The 23,252-nt window shown below is 35.3% G+C and overlaps 1 long non-coding RNA gene across 1 annotated transcript in view; it reads left to right on the forward strand.

Annotated features, from left to right (window-relative positions):
* The first annotated feature begins 1,833 nt into the window (after nucleotides 1–1,833).
* The window catches only part of LOC131384182 (uncharacterized), a 59,343-nt gene continuing 37,924 nt past the window's right edge, over nucleotides 1,834–23,252 (forward strand). The window contains exon 1 of the long non-coding RNA XR_009214770.1: nucleotides 1,834–1,919. This is a non-coding gene — a long non-coding RNA (uncharacterized LOC131384182). The remainder of the gene's footprint in view (nucleotides 1,920–23,252) is intronic.

Consider the following 23,252-nt stretch of genomic DNA (forward strand, 5'->3'; position numbering starts at 1 on the left):
TGGCCTCAGTCTGGGATAGACTAAAAGTGTGGGTTCAAATGTATCGCTTTTTTTTAAAAAAAAAGGACTGTATTTTTTATCACTTTGGTTATTTAGCATAGGATGCTACTGAAACAAAATTTATGAGTCCCATGTCTTAATGGGCCAATAGAGAACATGTGATTAGGAAAGAAATTATTGGATCTACTCTGGATGAGACACTATTATAGATTTGTACACAAACTATTTCATGATACAAGCTACCATTTCCTCATTGAGGACTGGATATAGAAAGAAGGTCTTTATGATAAAGATTATAATGATGATGATGATGACAGCAACTTTTATGAACTAATGTCTCAGGCCTATTCAATTTGTTTTATATACATTGTGCTCTTTAATTTTTACAGCAGTACTATAGAGATTGGCATCACTGTACAATTTGATATTTTACAGTTCCTCATTTACAAACGAGGAAGCTGAAACTCAGGTAGGTTGAGAAACTTGCCCACAATTACACAGCTAGCTGCAGCGTGACTATTCAAATCTAGACCTCCATGACTTTAAAGTCTACTTTCTTCACACTTGCTAAGAAGCTATTGATTTAGTAATGTTATATAGCTAACTATCCCAGGATTCAGAGGTTTTTAATAACATGTATATATATATATATATTTTTTCTCTTATTCTGTAGTCCATGGGTCTGCTAAGAGAGCACTGTTTCAGGCTGTCGGTCAGCAGGGCTAGACTCCAGCTTTTGATTGGGTTCATGTCTGTTCATTTATCTCATTTTGGGTGCATTAGGAGTGTACTTTTGTCATGGCCACCAGCGATAACCCCATCAGATCACACACCTTTTTTTTAATGCTTCTGCTCATGTCATATCCACACACATTACAAAGAAAGCTACAAGTCTAAGCTCAATACTAATGGCGTGAGGAAGCATCCCCATAGTGGGAAGAACTGCAAAATTACATGGCTAAGGGAAAAGATTCATAATTTTGTAATAGGAAAGAATGAAGAATGAAGAACAAGAATCTAATTTACCACAATAGTGTATCAAACCGCTTTCCTGTTGAGAAACAATTTATCACTGCTTCAAAGGAGGCATTCTAACTGTATTATCCCTTGGTGGATAATACATCTTTCTAAATGAAGAACTGCATAACACAAAATATCAGATCTTTATACATGCTTGAAAAGGCTACTGATGACACCAAGTTTTTTAGTCAACTGGAAAGTGCAAATGCACATTTTCTACTTCTATTACTTATATGCATTTCTCTTGGAATAATATAAATTTAAACATTACTGTCTGTGTTCAAGTTGGATCTTTTCATGCTTTCTAGACTTCCATCCCAACCATAATTGCTAAGTCTTTGTACATCTGGATGTTTCTATAATACTGAAATTTATCTATTTAGCTTTTTCTATATGACAGGAAAGCAACTGGTTGATTTCATTAAAATCAGAAAAACAATATGATCCAAGAAATTGTTTGGCCTCATACATAATCAAAAAACACTCTTATTGATTATGTATTTTTTCATTTCATTGGTTATCATGGCTTCATGCAGACAATGTTTTAGTTTATGGAGATTCTGCACACTCAGTCCTGCTTGCATCTATTCTTTTGAAATTTTATAGAAAGTAAATGCTAATAACTGTGAATTATTGTTTATTTGTACCCTGCCAAGTCGAGGTGCATTCATCAACATTCATCTGGACTCTGGGGTTCCTTTCCTGCATAATATTCCAACTGAGTCTCTAAATGTTTGTAGAATCTTCAAATTTAATATAAAAGCATTTTAATGGGGAGTTGTAGCATAGATTCTTTTCTTTATTTTTATTTTTAGCTTTTCAAGGGGTTCTTTTCAAGAGTGCCTCATGGTGGAGCCAGAAGTAGCCACAATAGAAGACAGCTTCTTGCAGAGAGAAAGGTTGGTTTTGACATTTTACTTCTTTAACATTTCCTTCCCATCTTCTATCAAAAGCATCCATCAGGGGTCTGTTAAAGCACATGGGGTATATGCTGTGAAAAACTGGTCACCTTTGATAGCCAATAGCAAAAATGAGTCAAAGGTGACCTTTTCGTCTATTATGTAGCTCAGCTGAGGAACTTGCTTTTTGAACTTTGCCAACTTAGCTTCTTCAGCCTTGGAGTTCTTGCAATAGCCAATATGCGACAGCCCAGCATGCAAGTTAATAACTTCTTATTGTAAAAACCTGTAAAGTTCACTTTTCAAAACACTCCACAGTTAGTGGTGTGCAACATACCTTCAAAAATTCAACAGCAGTTCTAGGGGCCAGGAAGCAGTTCTGCTCATTCTCTTTATACTTGCTGTCAGCCTGTTTAACTATGCTCTGAATGCCAGGCTGTAGGCTAGGGGCTCTATGGAACAGCCTTATGAAGCAGATGGTATTCTTAGACCCATTTCATAGGCGAGGAATCTGCAACATAGAGAAAGCACAGTTGGGTCATGGTCACACAACCATGAAGTGGAAGAATCGAGTCTCTCCGATGCTAAAACATGTTTGTAACCACCACTAGTATCTAACACCTCTCTCATTGTATCTTCTCATTGGGATTGCATCTCCTCATTGGGATTGCATCACACCTGGGCAGTGGCCCAGGAGAAGCTTTAAGTAGATGATTTAATTTAAATATCTTTTACATATGGTTATGTGTGTGTATGTATGTTTCTATATCAAAACCCATTTGACGGAAAATGTTATGATTCCCCAAAATGTCGTTTCAAGGACAAAAGCCTAGAAAAAGCAGGATTGTAGAGTAGAAGATATAATTTATAGAAACCAAGCACTTGAATTAGACCCTAATTTTTTCTTCCTACATGTGTGAACTTTGAAAAATCACCTTACGTTTCTGAGACCCACTTTTCTCATTTGTAACATGTAGATACTTATGGGAGGGGTCAATGAGATAATACATCCTACAATCTGTGTCTAATAATAGTAGGACTCAGCCACTAATAGGTGGCTTTGGTTTCCTGTAATTCCTATGTGTTTTTGTGTGCACATGTATGCATGTGTGTACATAGGAGAAGGGGGGCAGGGGATGTTTATCACATTGTTTTGACAGGTATGTCAATTTGACTTTCATAAGTATTTCATAAAATGTAATTCTGGTGGAGTTGATCAGTAATCCATATTAAGAATAGAAAACCAGTGGAGAAAAATGTTTACAACAATGCTTGATATAATTTTTGAGATACAATTATATAACATACACACTAATGCTTATACTCTTGGCACTGAGAATTCTTATTTTAAGTTCTGGGGTACATGTGCAGGATGCACAGGTTTGTTACATAGGTAAATGTGTGCCATGGTGGTTTGCTGCACTATAAACCCATTACTTAGGTATTAAGCCCAGCATGCATTAGCTATTATTTCTGATGCCCTCCCCACCCCCTCACCCTTTCCCGGCAAGCCCCAGTGTGTTGTTCCCCTCCATGTGCCCATGTGTTCTTATTGTTCAACTTCCACTTATAAGTGAGAACATGCAGTGTTTGTTTTTCTGCTCCTGCATTAGTTTGCTAAGGATAGTGGCTTCCAGCTTCATCCATGTCCCTGCAAAGGACATAATCTCATTCCTTTTTATGGCTGCATAGTATTCCATGGTATATATGTACCACATTTTCTTTATCCATTGATGGGCATTTGGGTTGATTCCATGTCTTTGCTATCATGAATAGTGCTGCAATGAACATACACAGGCACTGAAAATTCTAATATGATTACCTTTTTATAGTAGACTTAAAGACATCATTGTTATAAATTGCTCCCCCCAGCCCTTGGTAGAAGAACAACTCTTTTATATAGAATTTTATACTTGGAAAGAACAATGATTATACTAACTAAAAGTTGTATAGCCTTTTGGCTGGGTGTGGTGGCTCACGCCTGTAATCCCAGCACTTTGGGAGGCCGAGGTGGGTGGATCACCTGAGGTCTGGAGTTCAAGACCAGCCTAGCCAACATGGTGAAACCTCATCTTTACTAAAAATACAGGAAAATTAGCTGGGTGTGATGGCACAGGCCTGTAGTCCCAGCTACTCAGGAGGCTGAGGCAGGAGAATTCTTTGAACCTAGGAGGCAGAGGCTGCAGTGAGCTGAGATCGGACCACTGTACTCCAGCCTGGGACATGGAGCAAGACTCTGTCTCAAAAAACAGAGCAATTATATAGCATTTTTCATATATTTAACCCTGGTAAAGAACATGACTTTTTTTGATATTTTCAAAAGACAAACAAATTCAATTCTTATTTATTTATTTATTTTTGAGACGAAGTCTCACTGTTGCCGAGGCTGGAGTGTAGTGGTGAGATATTGGCTCACTGCAACTTCTGCCTCCTGGATTCAGACGATTCTACTACCTCAGCCTCCTTAGTAACTGGGATTACAGGCACGTGCCACCACACCCAGCTAATTTTTGTGTTTTTAGTAGAGATGGGGTTTTGCCATGTTGGCCAGGTAGGTCTCAAACTCCTGACCTCACGGTTATCTGCCTGCCTCGGCCTCCCAAAGTGCTGGGATTACAGACATGACCCACTGTGCCCAGCCTCAATTTTTATTTAAATGAGAAAACTACATATTATCCAAATGCCTGTAGTTACCCAGAGCTAGCCTAAAATTCTGAAAACTACAAAATAATATTTTTAATTTTGGAAGGCACACGTTATATTGGCATTCCCTATAAACAGTACTCCTTTGTAGTTTCAAAAACTGTAGCTATGTGAATAAAAGTTTCCAGTCCCTTTTTTCTATTGTTCACTTGACTTTTAGAAAGTAGAGTAGTACATTGGGCAATGTAAATTCTATAGACGGCTTATGACTCAAAATCTCACTTTTTGTCATCTAGATTGTTCACTAATCAGTCATGAATGACTGAGAGAATGGAAAAAACAAGGAAACAAAAAAATCTGTAAGATGTCTCTTAGTTTTGGCACTGGGAATCCAGCAGGGATACAACAGGGATAGAGCATGTAGTATAGCCAGACCAATTTTACAGGTTTTCTCCTTTGTTCAATTATAGAACTGACATTAGACCTTCTCTCTGAATAAAGGTAGCTCCATGAATTGTAATGCCAATTGTCTATATTTTTGATTTCTTAATAATGCCAAGGTCTTCATATTAAAACAACAGGAATCAGCATTTAGCTGTGAGTTTAGTTAAGTCTCCTTGTATGCCAAAAAACCTCTTTTCTTAAAATTCCCAAGGCTAATTCATTTGTCAGGATAGGTTATTTAATTTGATGTATTTCTCTGATCTTGACACAACAGAACTTCAAATATCACTAAAAATTCTTAGCACTGGGCAGCCCAGTCGTGATTCAGGATTTAGCTACTTATTCAATTTTTGGCAAGAGTTTCTAACATGCCAGCTGAACAGATTTTTCATTCTCTGTGTTTTTGATCCCATAAAATCAAATTGCCCATACCTGTGTTTTTGATCCCATAATTTCTCCATTCACATTTATCACTGTTCCCTGGCCAGATTTGGGTAAATGTCTGTTGCTGCTGATTCATGGGCACCCGGGCTGGCCTCAGAAAGGACAGAATGAAGTTTCATAGAGCACTTTGGCATGTCTCTCTCCACCATTTCTCATAGACTCTAGGCATAAATAATTTGTTAGGTACAGAATGTGCAGAAGTGTAAAGAGGAGTGGCTGATAAGAAAGTGAGTCAGGAGACATTATTAGGTGTGTGCACAACTGATGGAAGATTTAGGATGCCAAAGAGTTTGGAGGTAACCTAATAGTGGAGAGAGAGTCCTTGAGTATGGGAATAGTGTAATGAAAACTATGTCTTATCAGGAGACCTTGAAGTGGTGTCTTGGTTAAGCTAACATGGGGAAGAAATAGGAGGCAATAACAAGTAATCATAGGATTGACATGTGATAATGAGGTTTTAATGATTGTTTTAAGATTTCCTGCTTAAGCAGAATACAATCAGAAGTAAAAAATGACAATTTTTCCCCCTCAGGTTTTGAACAATTGGAAAGCATAAAGATACACACAGTCTTGAAAAAAACTTAAGGAATGAGTTTAAGGTTCTAATTTTCAACCTTCATTGTTCATCCTAGATTTCTTTATACCATGATTCTGTCTTGACAGTGCATTCCTTACCCTTAACTGAATGATGTAGAAGTAACTGCAGATTTTTGTAATCAAACATTTTTACTAGAAAGAGTTTTAGGTAACTCATAGTAATATCTACCTATCCATCATTTTTCTGTTGATATAAAATTGCTTAATATAATGTAATCTTTATTAAAAAATACAAATTATAAAATTACAAAATGTAAATTTTATCCAATTATACATTTTTCATCATCATCCATTTTCACATGAATTCAGCAAATATCTGTCCTCTTACAAACTTGTAAGTAACATTTATAAAGCATTTTAGGATACTTTGAAAGACAGATCACTGTGGGTTTTGATCTGGCACTTCTGAGTTTCCTATAGAGCCCACTACTTCGAGGTTCTCACTGGTAATATTAGATAAGACAATGATAGCCACATAAACCACCTAATTTGTACCTAGGAATTGACATAGATGAGAAAACTGACTAAAAAATAAGAAGGAGAGTGTTATGGCACGTGGTGGTATTTTTCTGTAGTTCTTGTTAAGCTCAGACATACATTCATTAAAGGGAAATGATAAAGCCCAGGCTACTATTATTATTTCATATCAACTCTCTGGCTCTGAGCCAATATGTTGTTCACTAACCAAATTTGCTATTCTGACCTGAAGTATGCTGTTGTGTAAAATATGCACTGGATTTTGCAAATTAATACATTAAAACCCCTATAAATTATCTCAACAATTTTCATATTGATTAATATCTTGAAATCAATTTTTGAAATATCGAATTAAACAAAAATATATTATTAAAATTATTCTATTTATTTTTTATGTAGTTACTAGAAAAAAATCTAAAATTAAACATGCGGCTCACTTACTTTATTTTTTTTTTTTTGGAGACGGAGTCTCGCTCTGTGGCCCAGGCTGGAGTGCAGTGGCGTGATCTCGGCTCACTGCAAGCAGCTCACTTATTTTTATAAGACAGTACTGTTCTAGATTAAATGTTCTTCCAAATAGTTACACAGATGAGTAGGCTTATGAAAATTCTATTTGCCGGAATTCCTTTGGCTCTGTTCTCAGTAAAATGCCATATTTGTTGGGGCCACATCTGTCCTCCCACACTCCTACCCTAGTGATCCCCCATATCATTATATAAGAGAGCAAAAGCATCTGCTTGATGTAAATATAAATGTGTACTTCTATGAACACCAAACAGAGAAACACCACAGGGAGGAGAGGCAGCTGTTCCTACGTTTTAAAAACACTTACTGATTTATTTTTAATTGGCTTGTGATTGCTCTGTCTTGCCAGATCTGTCTCAGCTCAATGCATTTGAGGTCTGTGATAATCCTTGAGGATGATTCAGTCTGCTAGGGGCCATCACATTTCAGTGAACTCTGTGAATCTTGGGCAAGTTACACCAATCTATATTATCTTGGCAATAAAAAACCTTAGGCCTTAGAGAAAAGACTCTTCTTCTTTCTTTCATCTTCTTCTTCTTTTTTTTTTGACACAAAATGTTTCTCTATTGCCTTCATCTAATGAGATAAATGTTTGGAAGAGTCAATGCTTTTCCTAGGATCAGCCACTCATCTACTCAGCCTCTTCTGACTGTGGCAGCACATACAGGTGCCCATGAGAAGGTTGGCCTGATCTCGGTAATATCAGTCTTAAAGGAGGAGGAAAGAATTTTCTTATTGAATATCTGCTATGCACTAGACACTAAAGGCTGTTACAGATGTACTCTCAATTAATTCTTACTCCAAACTCATAAGAATTTTTTTAAAAAATTTCAATTTTACAGCAAAAAAGGCTAAAATTTAGACACAATGAAGACTAGATTTAAAATCAGCTCCCTTTGAGTCTATGCATAATTTTTCATGTTGTGTTTTCCTGAATGCATATCCTGTTTCATTAATTACTAAACATCAGTACATTTACTAATATTCCTTTTTTGGTTGATGTACTATTTTTATTTCTTCTCCAATTATAGTTAGAATGAAAAAAAATCTGATTTTTTTTTTACCTTATACAGCATCACATTGACTTTTTAAGCAACCTTTCTTGTAACTTACTCATAGTTTCTAAAATGTGTACTCCACAGATTGAGTTTTAATCATGTTGAACAACTTCTGGTCATAAGTAAACTATTACTTCTCCAAAAATAATGGCTAACAAGTATATATGGATTTTACTACATTCCAGGAACAGCTTTCAATATTTGACATATAACTTCTCATTTAATTATTTACCAAATCTAATGATGTAGGTACTATTACACCATTTTACAAATAAAAAACTGCAGCAATAGAAATTTATGATGACTAAGTGAAGGGCCTGTATCAAGTCAGATGACCTGCTTCCAAAGTCTACATGTTTAAACTCCTATATTATTCTTCCTCTTCTTAATTAATTGGTTACCAATTCTTTATTGTTCTCTCTTCAGAGATATATAAATTTAATGCCAGCCTCCATTTCCCAGGAAGAATAATAGGACCTATCAGAGAAACACTGTGGAAGATGAACTGAATTTAAGTAGTGAAGTTTTGAAACACTGACAAATCTTTAAATTATCCTTAGTGCTTTGAGTCTTCTGCATCTGTAGTTTGTAAATTATATACAGTAGATCTTTTATTATAAGAATTCAATAAGAATTCAAATTCAATTCAAATTTACTTAGTCTTGACTAAAACTAATGGTAAAACAATGGAGGAATTTTGGGGCATTGCTACTAGTTGGCATTTGCATCTTTTTCTAGGTCTCCGATCTTTCAGATCAAAAGGAACAACAATGTAGTATTGGAAAGACAGAATCAATGGGTCAGGTCCTTGCCAATCTTGAACTCACCAGTGACAGTGGTGTGACAAGAGACTCATCTAAACCATTAAGATCTTTGGGTCTTAAAGTTGAAAAGACCCATTATCTTAAGTGAAACAACTCAGAAACATAAAATCAAATTTTTCATGTTCCCACTTACAATTGGGAGCTAAATAATGAGTACAAACGGGCAATGGACATAGAGTGTGGAATAATAGTCATTGAAGACAAGGAAAGGTGGGAAGGTGGGAGTGGGGAGAAGGATGAAAAATTAGTTAATGGGTATAATGTACACTATTCGGGTGATGGCCACAATAAAAGCCCATACTTCACTACTGTGCAATATATTCATGTAACAAAACTGTACTTGTACCCCTTAAATATATACAAATTAAAAAAAGAGAAAAAGAAGAGACCCAAAGAGAAAGAAAATGGCAGTATATTCTGAGTGTAGATAGGATATGGGGGCTTCAATAAGAAAATCAGGCAAGATGAATTATTTTTTTATAGACATTTTCTGGTATCATATTTGCAGAGATATGTAACATAACATTCATTCAAAAGACTAGTTCCGCTTACTTTGAATTAGTCCTTCTACATATTCTAATTCTTTTGATACAGTCAATATTCAAAACGTGTATCAGATCAGCTGCATCTTTCAGTAGAAATTTGCTTTTACCTTCATAACATGTAACTCAAAGTTTATTAGAGGCTTTCGTTGATATTAAGAATTTTGTTTTGAAAACATACAGTAAATTGCATAAAAATGATCTTAAATTTTTCTGATCTAATTCTGGAAATAAGTTCCTGTGTATTTTTCCTATTGTTCTGAGAATATGTGGAAAATGATGCAGAATTTAATGGATGAAAGGATTTAGTGTATAGTTTGTTTCCTTGATATTTTTGTGCTTGGAAATCTCTTAGCGTTACAGCTATTTCTGATTTTGAAATGGGATGTATACAATTTTAATTCAAATGTAATTCTCTCTGTTGACTTGTTACGTGAGTGTGTTCTTGAAGGTTGTAAAGGCAAGACACCTTAAAGTATATATTGCTCTGAAATTTGTTTGTTATATTGAGAATAAAGATCTATGTAGGCTTCTGTATTGGTCAGAGAATGAAAGGTTTACTTACCAGGTAAATTTCTCCGATGATTCAAGCTATCCTTCAGGTTTTGTAGCATTTATCCTTCTTTTTCCCTGTTCCTGGGGTTCTGGTTCTTGTTTCAGCTTATCTCTTTTATTCAGTATCAATCCCATATAAGCACATTTGGGAGTGTCTGTATTACCAGGTAGCCATACTCTCTCCACTTTTCTGTACCAAGATCACAGAACAAGGAACTAGCTGAAAATTGTAAGAAAGCATTGTTACTGTAAAACGTGCTATACTATTATTCTGTTAAATTCTAAAGCTTTCAAATGTTAGCCCACACAAGGAAATACATAAACAAAACTTAGTAGTAAAATGATTGCATTCTGTCTCTTTTCTTTCCTCTTGAAGACTTCCATGTCACTTTTTTTGTTTAAAATCTTCCAATCTCTGCCCACTGCACCTTGAATTAATCTAATCCTTTGAGATGACCTCCAATGTTCCATCTGGCCCCGTAGACCTCATCTCCGCGATCCCCCATCACTCACTGGGCTCCACTACACTGATTCCTCTTCTATTCCTTAAACATGCTGAGCTCTTTTCTGACTCGGGGTCTTGGTATTTGTTATTCCCTCGAGCCAAAATATCTTCTCTCAGATTTTCTCCCCATTCAGGTTTTAGCTCAAATATTACTTTCTCAGAGAAGCTTTAATTCTCCACTCACCTTAAAATGATTGCCATCTCCACCCTAGGTCACCTTACCCATTTAAAATTATATTTTTTATTTATTCCCTTCTCTGCACTCTTCTCTCTATACTGTATTTTAAGTTCCATGATATCAAGGATCTTGTAATTTATGTTAATCCTTGTATTTCCAACTTTGAGAATTCTTCCTAGCATATAGTAAGTGTTGAATAAATACTTGAGTGGATGAATGGCTAAAGTAGTCACAATACAACTTATGCTTTACGTAGTGGTACTTGAATCAGCTTTGCATTTGGGCATGATTAGTGCAAAGGTTATAAAATAGCTTTCACCAAAGGAGACAAAATGAGAAAAATGGCTTTTGAAAGGACTGTATTTATTATGTGACTGAGGAGCTGACAACAGTCTTCTTGATGAAATAAAAATTCACAAAACAGTTCAAAGGGCAAAAAGGAAATTTAATATAAATTGTGTGGTAACACCTCTGAAAATTAGAGATGAAGTAAAATTAGACTAATTGCATGCAGAAGTTTCTTTGTTTGACTATAATTATTATTTGGAATCACCTATGCCCTGAATCCATCTTACTAGATTTCAGGAAGAGAAAGACAATTACTTAGGCACAAATGCATTTTGTTCCTTTCTTACTGCAGAGCTCCAGTGCTTTTGGTTTGATAAATTGCCTAAACTACCTGGCTGGCTTGAAGGGAAAGTTATGTTTTTACATTTATATTAAACAAAAATCTCATGCTTTAAAAATAAATCATCACATCTGATGGTATTGCCTCTCTTTCATTTGTTTGCTATCAAGTGTGAGTTAAAGGTTACGTGCAGAACAATCTCAGGGGTGCAATTTACGCCTCCAGGTAGCAGTAAAACCCTGTAACCAATAACCATCACAAACGGAGGAGCTGTCAGAGACCAAATTCATTGCTTCCATTCCCGAAGTCCTTTTGTTTTTAGGAGACACTGAAATATGTTCTCTTTTCTTAGCTCATGAGAATGTCTAAGATGTCCTTTGACCTGTCTTTTGGTACCATATGATAAATAGAGAAAAAACAACCTGCCTCCTTAAAATCACATTTTGGAGGAAAGGGAGTGGGCACATAGAAATTATACTGAATGACAATAACCGTATTGTCATAGATCTTTTAAAATTTGGTGCAGAACTTTAAATAAGACCATGGAAGATTCAGCATAATTTTTGGTGGGCAATGTTTTCTCACTACAAATCTTCCTTGGGGAAAAAAAATATATATATATATATATATAAACTGTGGTATATGTTAGGTTTGTCTTCAGCTTGCCTAACATGCTATCATACCTGGCTGGGTGCTAATGTCTTCCAGGACCTTGAAGTTCACGATGGACTTTCCCTAGGTTGTTCTTCAATGGTTTACTTTGTCTAGTCTTTCTAAATGACTACAACAATAAATGTCCAGCTGTGTGATTTTTAAGAGCTTTCTTGGTTTTTCTGGACCCAAATACTCTCCTTTGCAGGACGTTGCTACTAAAGACATTATCCCAGATCTTTCCCAGCTCTAAAATGAAATGGCAAAGTAATTAATGCCGTTCTCCTTAAGGGCAGCTGTTTCCGATAAGATTTGAGTAATATTAATTCATGTAACCTATATTTTTCAGTCAGAAAGAAGGAGATTAACTGTGTTTTGTTAATTTTTATAAGCAATCTTTACTAAATGAAAGAAGGCATTCAGGATGAAAACATTATAAATGCAGCAAGGATTCTTTCTTTCACACAGTCGGCATTTCAATATGGCAAACAGCAGTGGGGGTGGGGGCCAATGAGGGAGGCATCAGATTCTATTAATTGAGGAGGTGAGGTAATCCCTGGGAAAGAACAGGCCCTGAAGGAAAGTGTCAGGGAAATAAATTTTTCCAAGAACAAAACCTTTGGCATTAGAGGAAATAACTTATTCTGAAGACAGTGTATCAGTTTTCATTTGTTCCCATTCCTGATCCATGGACATATCCCTGTGTGTTAAGAATAAAACATACAGTAATGAAAAATAGACTTGTTCAGCTACTCAGGAGGCTGAGGTGGGAAGATTGCTGGGGCCCAGGAGTTCAAGGCTGCAGTGAGCTATGATTGCATCACTGCACTCCAACCTGGGCAACAGAGTAAGATACAGCTCATAAAGTGGTAATAGATTTATCTGACTAAAATATATAAACTGTTGGGATATAAAGCATCCCACCTTGACCCCCACCACTAAAATATAACAAAAAGTCTGATATTATTTGATCTATTACCATAGTAATAGACTTTGAGGACACCATATATTGGTCCTGCTTTCTAGCATGCAATGGTAGAGCACCATTAACAACCAGTGGGAGTTAATTTCTTCTTGAGAATATGTAAAATATCTTCTGGGAATTCCTCAAACACTTGAGGGTGACTGAGGGAAACTTCACAGGGCTGAAGTTCAGCCTTGGTGAGTGTTTCTGAGCCAGTAAAATTGCAGTTTTTGTTGTTGTTTTTTTACAATTCATCAGACCCGATTAGAACATTGTGAAAGCTCAGGCAACTAATATATACATGAATCCTACTTGCCAAAAACCTGGAGCAGTGAATTTAATGCAATGAGATATGTTTGTTCAGAGCTTAGCAATAGATACTCAGATGTCTGAAGAAAAAAATTTAGATTTACATCATTTAAATACTAAATTTTTGGGCCGCAGAAATTGATGCTGTGTCATTTTTGCAGTAATTGTATAAACCACTGCCTAGAGTGATATGGCATCTAAAATATCTGAAGATCACTTATAAAAGATACATTAGAACAGATGGCCATGAGGAGAGCCAATTGGACAGAATAATAAACAATACAAATTAAGAAATTCATAGTTAATTAAAGAAGATAAGGAGTACTTAAAAGGGACATAAAGACCTAGGGACCTTCTCAGACAAAGAATTAACATGTTGGTGCTATGCCATGCTCTCCTCTTCTTGTGCAGCTAATGAAAGGACAGTGATGTGCAGAACAGATGAAAACACTTCATTAGAATGCTATCTTCAATAACCCAAATCCCTTGGCTCAACGTACAGGGACAGAATGTCATAAATTCTTGGGTAATTTGGTGTGGGTATTCCTCTCTTTTATTCTGCTATATGCATTCGGATCCCATTAACTTTTAAAAGGACTTTCATGCACAGACGATAATAGGCACATTTAGTGGGCACAATGACTTAGTGTACTTTATAGTCTTCAACTCTGGGAAGCACTGCTTTATAGAATGTTAATTCTCAAGGGCCTTGCCCTTAGCAGGTGCTCTTCAATCAATATTTGTAGAATGAATAAAGAAGATTGTTCAGGGAGAAAAATAAACCATTTTCCTTTAGATTTAAAAGTATTTTACACTTTTATTTAAAGGGTCATCTGCTAAATCTTATCCATTTTTCAAGATCCACTTCAAATTACCATGTATGTTCATCATCTGTTCATTCATTTATTTATTCATTCAACAGTCAACATTTATTGAACACCTACAGGATACTAGCCATTTTCTTATATACCAATTAATAAAACATGGTTTTTATTTTTGATGGATTCACTGTCTAAAGGGACAACAAAATATGTAAAAAATTTACATAGTACAATGAGAGAAATGCTATAATAAAAATACGTACAAATTCTAGGTGAGCACGAAAGGAGAAATTCTGTTTTTGCTCAATGGGGGTAAAAGCGAAAAAAGTTTCGTGAAAGGAGTCAGAAAAGATAACTTCCAAACTGAATTTAAGATGAGGCTTTGGTAACTCCAGCCTGCAGGCCAGATCTGACTCTTGTCTGTTTTGCTGTAACAATACAGCCATGCCCATTTATTCACCACAATGTCTATGGCTGCTTTCACGCTACAACACAGCAGAGGAGTTGAGCAGTTGTGACAGTGACAGTATGGCTGGTGAGGCAGAAAATACTTTGGTTCTTTACTTAATTGCTGAAGTCTTATAATAAACTTTAACAGTTAAAGAGTTGTTTATTATGGGTGAACAAAGAAAGTGGCTTGTTGAAATGGAATCTGCTCCTGGTGAAGATGCTTGAACATTGTTAAAACCACAACAAGGGATTTAGAATATTCCGTAAACTTAATTGATATAGCATTGGCAGGGTTTGAGAGGATGGACTCCAATTTTGAAAGAAGTTTTACTGAAGGTAAAGTGCTATCAAACAGCATCACATGCTACAGAGAAATCTTTTGTGAAAGGAAAAGTCAACTGTTGTGACAAACTTTATTGTTACCTTAAGAAATTGCCACAGCCACCCTAACCTTCAGCAACCACCACCCTGATCAATCAGATGCCATCAGCGTGGAGGAGAGACCCCCCATTAGCAAGATTACAACTTGCTGAGGGCTCAGATGATTGTTAGCACTTTTTTTAACAATAAAGTATTTTTAAGGAGTATAAATTATTTTTTTATTTGACATAATGTTATTGCCTACTTAATGTAGTAAAATATAGTGCAAACATGACTTTTATATGCATTGAGAAACCAAAAAAACTGTATGTGACTTGCTTTATTGAAATATTCACTTTATTGTGGTGATCTGGAACTGAACCTGCAATATCTCCAAGATGTCTGTAATTACTGATCTTTTTTTTTTTTTTTTGAGACAGTCTTGCTCTTATTGCCCAGGCTGGAGTGCAATGGCATGAACTTGGCTCACTGCAACCTCCACCTCCTGGGTTCAAGGGATTCTCCTGCCTCAGCCTCCTGAGTAGGTGGGATTACAGGCATGCCCGGCTAATTTTGTATTGTTAGTAGAGACAGGGTTTCTCCATGTTGGTCAGGCTTGTCTTGAACTCCCAACCTCAGGTGACCCACCTGCCTCGGCCTCCCAGAGTACTGGGATTACAGGCATGAACCACTGCACCCGGCCTGTAATTATTGATCTTTAAGGGCTTACTACTGCCATTTTGTTCATTGTTTTCTGTCTGTTTTCTAGAAGGTTTATTCCTTTCTTCCTCTGTTGCTGTTTTCCTTTGTGATTGGGTAATTTTTCTCTAGTGGTAGGCTTTGAGTCCCTAATTTTCATTTTTTGTGCGTCTACTATGGATGTTTGCTTTGTGGTTACCATGAGGCTTATATAAAACATCTTACAGTTACAACAAGTTCTTTCAAATTGCTAACAACTTATGCAAGTTTTAAGTGTGTTTGCTAGTATTTTAAATCTATCTTCTGTGAGATATGTGTTAAATCATTTTGCAAATGAAAGTCACTATATAATTTTAGACATTATGATATCTAATTTTAAATAAAATCTAAGTTTCTCTATCTACCTCTCTCATTTATAGAGCTAGAAATAAGAAGGGTAGGGGCCAAAGTTTACTTGTGATAAGACGGTTCTCTCTATAGTCATGGTGCAAAATAAGAAGCATCCTTAAAATTCTTTCTCCCCTAAGTTTCGTGTGTAACTCAGGATAAAAAATGAAGTAAGATGTTCTCTTTCTTTGCACTTACAGAAATGCCTTGATCTTTAGACTTTAAAGTCACACTTAGTTCTGGATAAATATGACCTTAAATTATTGACCTCTATTATATAAGGCAACAATACTCATTTAAGTTCACCATTGACCATTCAATAGACTTTGGAAAGACACCAGTGACCTACTCTTAAAAGGTATAATATCCACTCCATTATCAAATATGCATTTACCTTTCTACTCTCCTCAATCTCTCGCATTATTGGTGAGTGAATATGATGAGAATAAAATGGTGATGAAAAGTGTTTTTGCTTAAGTTAACTTCTCTAAACAAGAGAAAATTATAAGTTTTCAAGTTGAGACAGAACCCATCTATTTATCTGTTTAAATTGCAATTCATATGAAATATGAAAAGACCCTTGAGGACTTTGAGTAAAAGCTATCTTTGCATAATGTGATTTCTTATGATTTTTTCATTAACTCTGTCCCCTAACATTTAAGAATGTTTCTTTTAGAAAGAGTAGAATTTTGAAACATTGAATATTACTGTGAGAATCTGTTTGTATCAACTGATTTCTAATATTGTACCTTGAATACAGACAGGATATAAATCTCCACTACTGAAATAAATGAATGGCATGCTATTAAATATGACAGATTTTTAGAGATGGAATTCTGGTAAGTTTTCGGCCATGTTTTATGAGATGATTCACTGACATGGGTAATAACCGAAAGCCTGAGGGGTAATAATGTATTTGACCCCCCCACCCCCACACCCTACAAGCCTATACAGGCAAGCAGTGACTGAGCTTTAAGTGATAGTGGACATAGTGTTTTCCTGCTAGGGCTCCTGGCATATTTCATACTGGATAATACATAAACCCGTTCTTGCCTTCATGCAACTAGAATCTAGCCATGAAGAGCAAAATATGCAGGTTAAAAATAATTGATCAGAATATGACTCAGTATTACTAAAACTATCAAGTAGAAGTGCAAACATTGATTTTGGTGAAAACAGACATAGTTATTATAAGTATTCCATGTGACTTTTGTTTCAGAGGATCATGTTTATGATGGATTAGATGTTGCAACAAGCAGCATTGGCTTGATCTTGAAGACCACATACCTGATTAATTGATACTGATTTATAAAGGACCAATATCATATAGTGAGGATGACTTTTCATTGTATTGAAATATGAAGTATTTCAAAGCAAAATATAATTGTGGAAATAATCTTGCCAATTATTGGCAAAAAGGATCAGAATGTAATATCTAGGATAAATATCAAATTAAATGACTAACGTTAAAGATTGAAAACAGATTGCATTGTTAGTTGTCTATGTATAAAATAACATGGAGAGCAAAAAAAGATAGTTCATTGGGAATGACAAGTGTGACAGTGCTATAAAAAGAAGCAGTTGGGATCTGTTCTGTAACCACCGTATTACTTCGTTTCCACACTATTGTAAAGAAATACCCGAGACTGGGTAATTTATAAAGGAAAGTGGTTTAATTAACTCACAGTTCTGCATGGCTGGAGAGGCCTTAGGAAACTGACAATCATGGCAGAAGGGGAAGCAAACACATCCTTCTTTACAAGGTGGCAGCAGAGAGAAGTGCAAAGTGAAAGGGAAGAGCCCCTTATAAAACCATCAGATCTCATGAGAGCTCACTTGCTATCATGAGAATAGCATGTGGGAACCACTCCCATGATCTAATCACCTGCCACAAGGTCCATCCCTCTATACATGGGGATTGCAATTTGGATCACAATTCAAAATGAAATTTGGGTGGGGACACAAAGCCTAAGGATATCAACCACTATACTAGGACCTTCCTTAAACTGGAGATAGTTCTTAAATCAGAGGTGGATGGAATGTTAAGGCAGTTATTTCATAAATGATGACTGTTTAATGAATAAAGGGAATCTGAAAGGTCACCAAGACTAGTTTGCGAAAAGCAGAAATTTTAAAGCACTTCTAGAAGAAAGGTCCTATCTTCTTTGCTTGTTTTGGGACTTTTAAAAATATTTGGGAATATATAAATTACAGACAATAAAGTATTTTCAATATTTTATATGTATTTGAAAGAAACAAATGAGTATGCTAATGAAAATGCAATGGACTGAATGTTTACATCCCCTAAAATTTCATATGTTGAAATACTCACCTTCAAGCTGATAGTGTTAGGAGGTGGGGCCTTTGGAAAGTGATTAGGTCACGAGAGCAGAGCCCTCACAAATGAAATTAGTACTCTTATAAAAGAGACCCCAGAGAGCTCGTTTACTCCCTCTGCCGTGTGAGGACACAGTGAAAAAATGGCATCTATGAACTAGAGAATAAACCCTCACTAGACACTGAATCTGTGAGAGCCTTGGTTTTGGACTTCTCAGCCTCCAGAACTGGGAGACATAAATTTCCATTGTTGATAAGCTACCCATTTTGTGGGATATTCTTTTTTATTGCAGCCCAAATGGACTAACAACAACTATGATAACTTTTGACAGTATACATTGTTTTGACTCAGTGGCAATCTTTAATAATTTCTTGCCTAGCAGCTAAGCATATTAAAAACAGTGATTTCTTATAATTGTGTGTTCTTTGAGATTTGTAGCACAGACTCTAAAGACTGTTTACTAGGTATAGAGGTGGTATCCAATAAATACTTGTTGGCAGGCTGATTCATTAAAAAAGAAATTATAGAATGCCTTTTTAGCATTGTTATTATTCCATTAACTTGTGTTATTGTATTTGGAAGTAATAAAATGGCATGTCTTTTATACTTTAAAATTAATATTTTTTCTCATTAATTCATGTGGGCTTTCTCCACATTTGATTAGAATCAATACAGTTTTCCTCTATGCTTGGGAAAGAAGCAATATGAACACAATTTAGAAAATCATAATATTTAAGATAGCTCTAATATGATTTTTGCTTTTTGTTTCTGCTTGAGAATAGACTACACAGACCTTGTGGATCCGTGCAAACTATTCCTTTTAATCATACTTTAATTATTGATTCATTTAGTCAGTTATCCGTTATTTAGTAGGCATTTCTATGTGCCAGGCATGCAATAAACACGAAGTTCTTTAAGTAATAAGTGAGTGCAAAACTACTACAGAAAAATTTGTGCCCTCCAGAACATGGATCAGGTGTTTTGAGAGAATCAAAACTATAGGGAGGAGTCTCCAGTGTGACCTGGGAGCAAGAGGTAAACAAAATTGTCAAGGTAGGAGCTGATGGGCCTGAAGTTGACTTCTGGAAGCTTGATCCCTTTCTACATTTTTGTCATCACACCTAGCAGTGAGGTCTTCACACACAATTTCTTTTGCCTGGAGTTCTCATTTTCCCTCTTTTTCCAAATTCCCTATTATGATTAAGGTCTCAATTTAAGTTTCACACCTTCTGGGAAGCCTTCCTTGAACCTCTAGCCTTACCTAAACTGAATTAGGTCCTTCTGATATATGAGAATGCCACCCTTTGTTTCCTTTGTCATTTCAATTTTACTAGAATTATCTCATTTCTAAATACTTGTTTGATTACTCTTTTTCCTCCTTTCTAAAAAGACTCTATTGGTCAGGATAGGCAGTTTATTAATTCTGAAATTTCAAGTACTTAAAAAAACAAAGGTTTGTTTATTGTTCATGCTTTGTTTTTAGTGCAGGTCAGCCGCAGATTCAGCATTACATGATTATTCAGGGACTTAGGATAATTCAGACAGGCTCCATTATAAAGAACAAGTGTTTTCTTTTTTTCTTTCCTTTGTGTGTGGGTTTTCTTTCCTTTTTTTTTTCTCTTTCTTTTCTTGGTCAGGAGTAGAGAGACTGGAAAAATCACCTGAGGGCTTCCCACTGTTCTTTGGCTAGAACTAGCCACATAGTCCTCCTTAATTGGAATGGGATTGAGAAATACAGTTTTCCATGTGCCCCTAAGGGAAGAGAACTTGCCATTGGTGAACAAAGGTAATCACCTTTGAACTGAAAACATTAGAAGAAACAATGGTAAGAGGGAAATAAAGCCCCAAATTATTGTCAAAATTGAAAAAGCACTTTTAGCTCTTCCAATTAGCTTTGGTCTAATTATACCACACAACTGCTAAAAAGATTTGCCACTGGGATTGCTAATCAATTTTCAGTGATTATTGAATAATTGTGCAGAGTGGAAGAAGGTTAAGAAAAGTTGAGAGGAGAAGGTATAATCCATTTTCTAAACATTTATAGAAAGTGGATTTCTGCAGATGAAAAATCAGTGGAGTATTGGATGGATTGTTCATGAAAAGTTGTGGAAAGTATAGTCCACAGACAGATGCTTATCTGTAGACTCTTTATTACTGCTCCATGTGATAAAATAAGAAAGACAGAGTAAGCATTTAGAAATTTTGTAGACATTTTGTTAGAGAATTTTATGACTATTGAATTTAATAATAATTTGAAATGATGTTTTAAAAATTAAAATAATTAAAAATGCACTGCATTCTGTATGTCTTTGGGTTTTTTGTTCTATTTTTATAACAATCATTTTATTTTATGAAAATTTAATTCTTGATAGCTTGAAAATTACAAAGAACAAAACTTGTTCATTACCAGATTGTGAAGCACTGATTTGAGCATTTACTGAAGAAAATGAAAAAAAAAAAAGTGATCACTGGGAATTAGCATGGGTTGATATTAAGAGAACAACTAATATCAGACTACATTTATTTTTCTTTTTAACAACTAATCTAGAAATACCAGGAAAACATAGTGTATCTAGTGTACAGACAATTTTTCCACTTTACGGTGGTGTGAAAGTGATGCATATTCAGTAGAAACCATACTTCAAGTGCTCATGCAACCATTCTGTTTTTTCTCTTTTTAGTATAGTAGTCAAATTGCATGAGATAGTCAACACTTTATTATAAATGGTCTTTGTGTTAGATAACTTTTGCCCAACTGTAGGCTAATGAAAGTTTTCTGAGCATGTTAAAGACAGGTTAGGCAAAACAATTTTCAGTAGATTAGGTGTATTAAATGCACTTTTGACTTAATGATATCTTCGGTTTATTATGAGTTTATTGAGATGTCATTCCATCAAAGGTCAAGGAGCATCTCTATATGGATTTTGGCACATGATAAGTTCCCTCACAATATGTTTTTTGGAAAAGGTGTTAAACTATGGGCTAAGTGCTGGCCTTATTAAGTAGATTATTGATTAAATAATTATGTCCAAAGATCTGGTTTATGAGTCAGTGAATACTGCTCCAGTTACTACTCCGTTATTTCCTGTACACTCTATCTCACCTTTGGTGGCTGAGTCCTAGCTCCTTCCTACATTTGCCGTTCTCACTTTTCTGGTGGCACCTTTGCACCAGTTCTGAGATGCAGAGAACAGGAATAATTAAATAAAACTATTTTAAAATAATTTACAGAAAAAAAAGGGAAGACATGTATGTAAAATGTGCGATAAGACATTTATATTTCAATTGCCAGAGTTAAATGTGTAATATGGCTATCAATGAAAGTAATATTAGACTGGACTATTAGGAGATTTATTGACTTACCTATCAATCAATCTATATTTCACTCTTCTGGATTTGAGTCCATTTACTACCTAAATATTTTAAGAAATAACATTAAACTGTTGAAACATGTTCAATAAATTTTATTATATACTTTAGTATTAAAAAAGACAGGTCTAAAATTTGTTTTTGAACCATCTAGTGGTGAGAACAAAGACAGAAATAAGAATCATGGATAAAATAAAAGTAAAGCTGTTTTCCAGGAAAAGTAAAACTTTTTCCTGAAAGTCATACTTTCTATGTTCTTATAGAAAAGGAATTGTGTGATGTCATCAATGTCCACTAATAAACATGTAAAATCAATACAATGCTGAGTATATATATATATATATATATATATATATTTTTTTTTTTTTTTCTTTAGCTTTCTGGTGATATAATGAAGCACATCTGGCTGGGCACGGTGCTTACACCTGTAATCCTAGCACTTTTGAAGGCTGAGGTGGGTAGATCACTTGAGGTTAGGAGTTTGAGACCAGCCTGGCCAACATGGCGAAACTCTGTCTCTACTAAAAATATAAAAATTAGCTGAGTGATATGTGCCTATAGTCCCAGCTACTCAGGAGGCTGAAGCAGGAGAATCGCTTGAACCCAGCAGGCAGAGGTTGCAGTGATCTGAGATTGCCCCACTGTACTCCAGCTTGGGTGACAAACTGAGACTCTGTCTCTAAAAAAAAAAAGATGAAGCAATCTAAAATAAGTTCTCAATTTTTAGGTGGCACAAGGATTACTTAGGGAGAGCCTGACTCAGCAGATAAAGGGTGGGGTTCAGGAACCTGTGTCATTCAAAAGCCCCTAGTTCATTCTGGTGCTCATGGACTATAGATTAAAATTTGAGAAATATTGATTTAGAGGAGTAATTGGCAGTTTTCCATATATGTGACTCATCACAATTGAAGCTTATGTAAGAATAGCTAGTATTTATGATTCTGCTATTTGCCAAAAATCTGGATTGCAGAAATTAAACTTTGCTAATTCAAGTGGCAACCATGTAATTTGACCTTAAATGCTTCCTGTTAAATGTACTTTTTAAAAAAGAAAATTTAGTTTTGTCATTCAATGTATTTATTATCCTGGCTCTTTGCTATCAATAAATATGCTGAATATAGGATATGATTTGTTCTTATGAAATTGAAAGAGGCCACACGAAAAAATTCCCACAAAAAGCACTGATATGAATTGCCTGTGGAGTTCCACAGAGAATAGAAAAAATTATTTAAAATATTATTTTAAAAGTCAAGTTAACAAATACCTCCTACTTAGCCATTTTAAAATTAATATACTAATTAGTTTTAAGCTTTATTTTGGTTGACTTGGAATATTTAGTGTTCTTTTATTTATTCTGTAACCTGGTTATATTGTCCAAGATATAAATGAGCTAGTGTCTTTTTAAAACTGTGGTTCAAAGTAATGTGTTTGATAATATAAAAAGGAGTCATGTGTTTTGAAGATTTTAGGTCCTTTAACATATCTAGCAATACTTGGTAGGTGATGGGTACTAAATTTCTTAGAATTTGTGTTATTGATCCCCTGAGATGTTTGAACCATCCTCA

Source organism: Hylobates moloch, unplaced genomic scaffold (genome assembly GCF_009828535.3).
Source record: "Hylobates moloch isolate HMO894 unplaced genomic scaffold, HMol_V3 SCAFFOLD_9, whole genome shotgun sequence".
Classification (NCBI taxonomy): Eukaryota; Metazoa; Chordata; class Mammalia; order Primates; family Hylobatidae; genus Hylobates; species Hylobates moloch.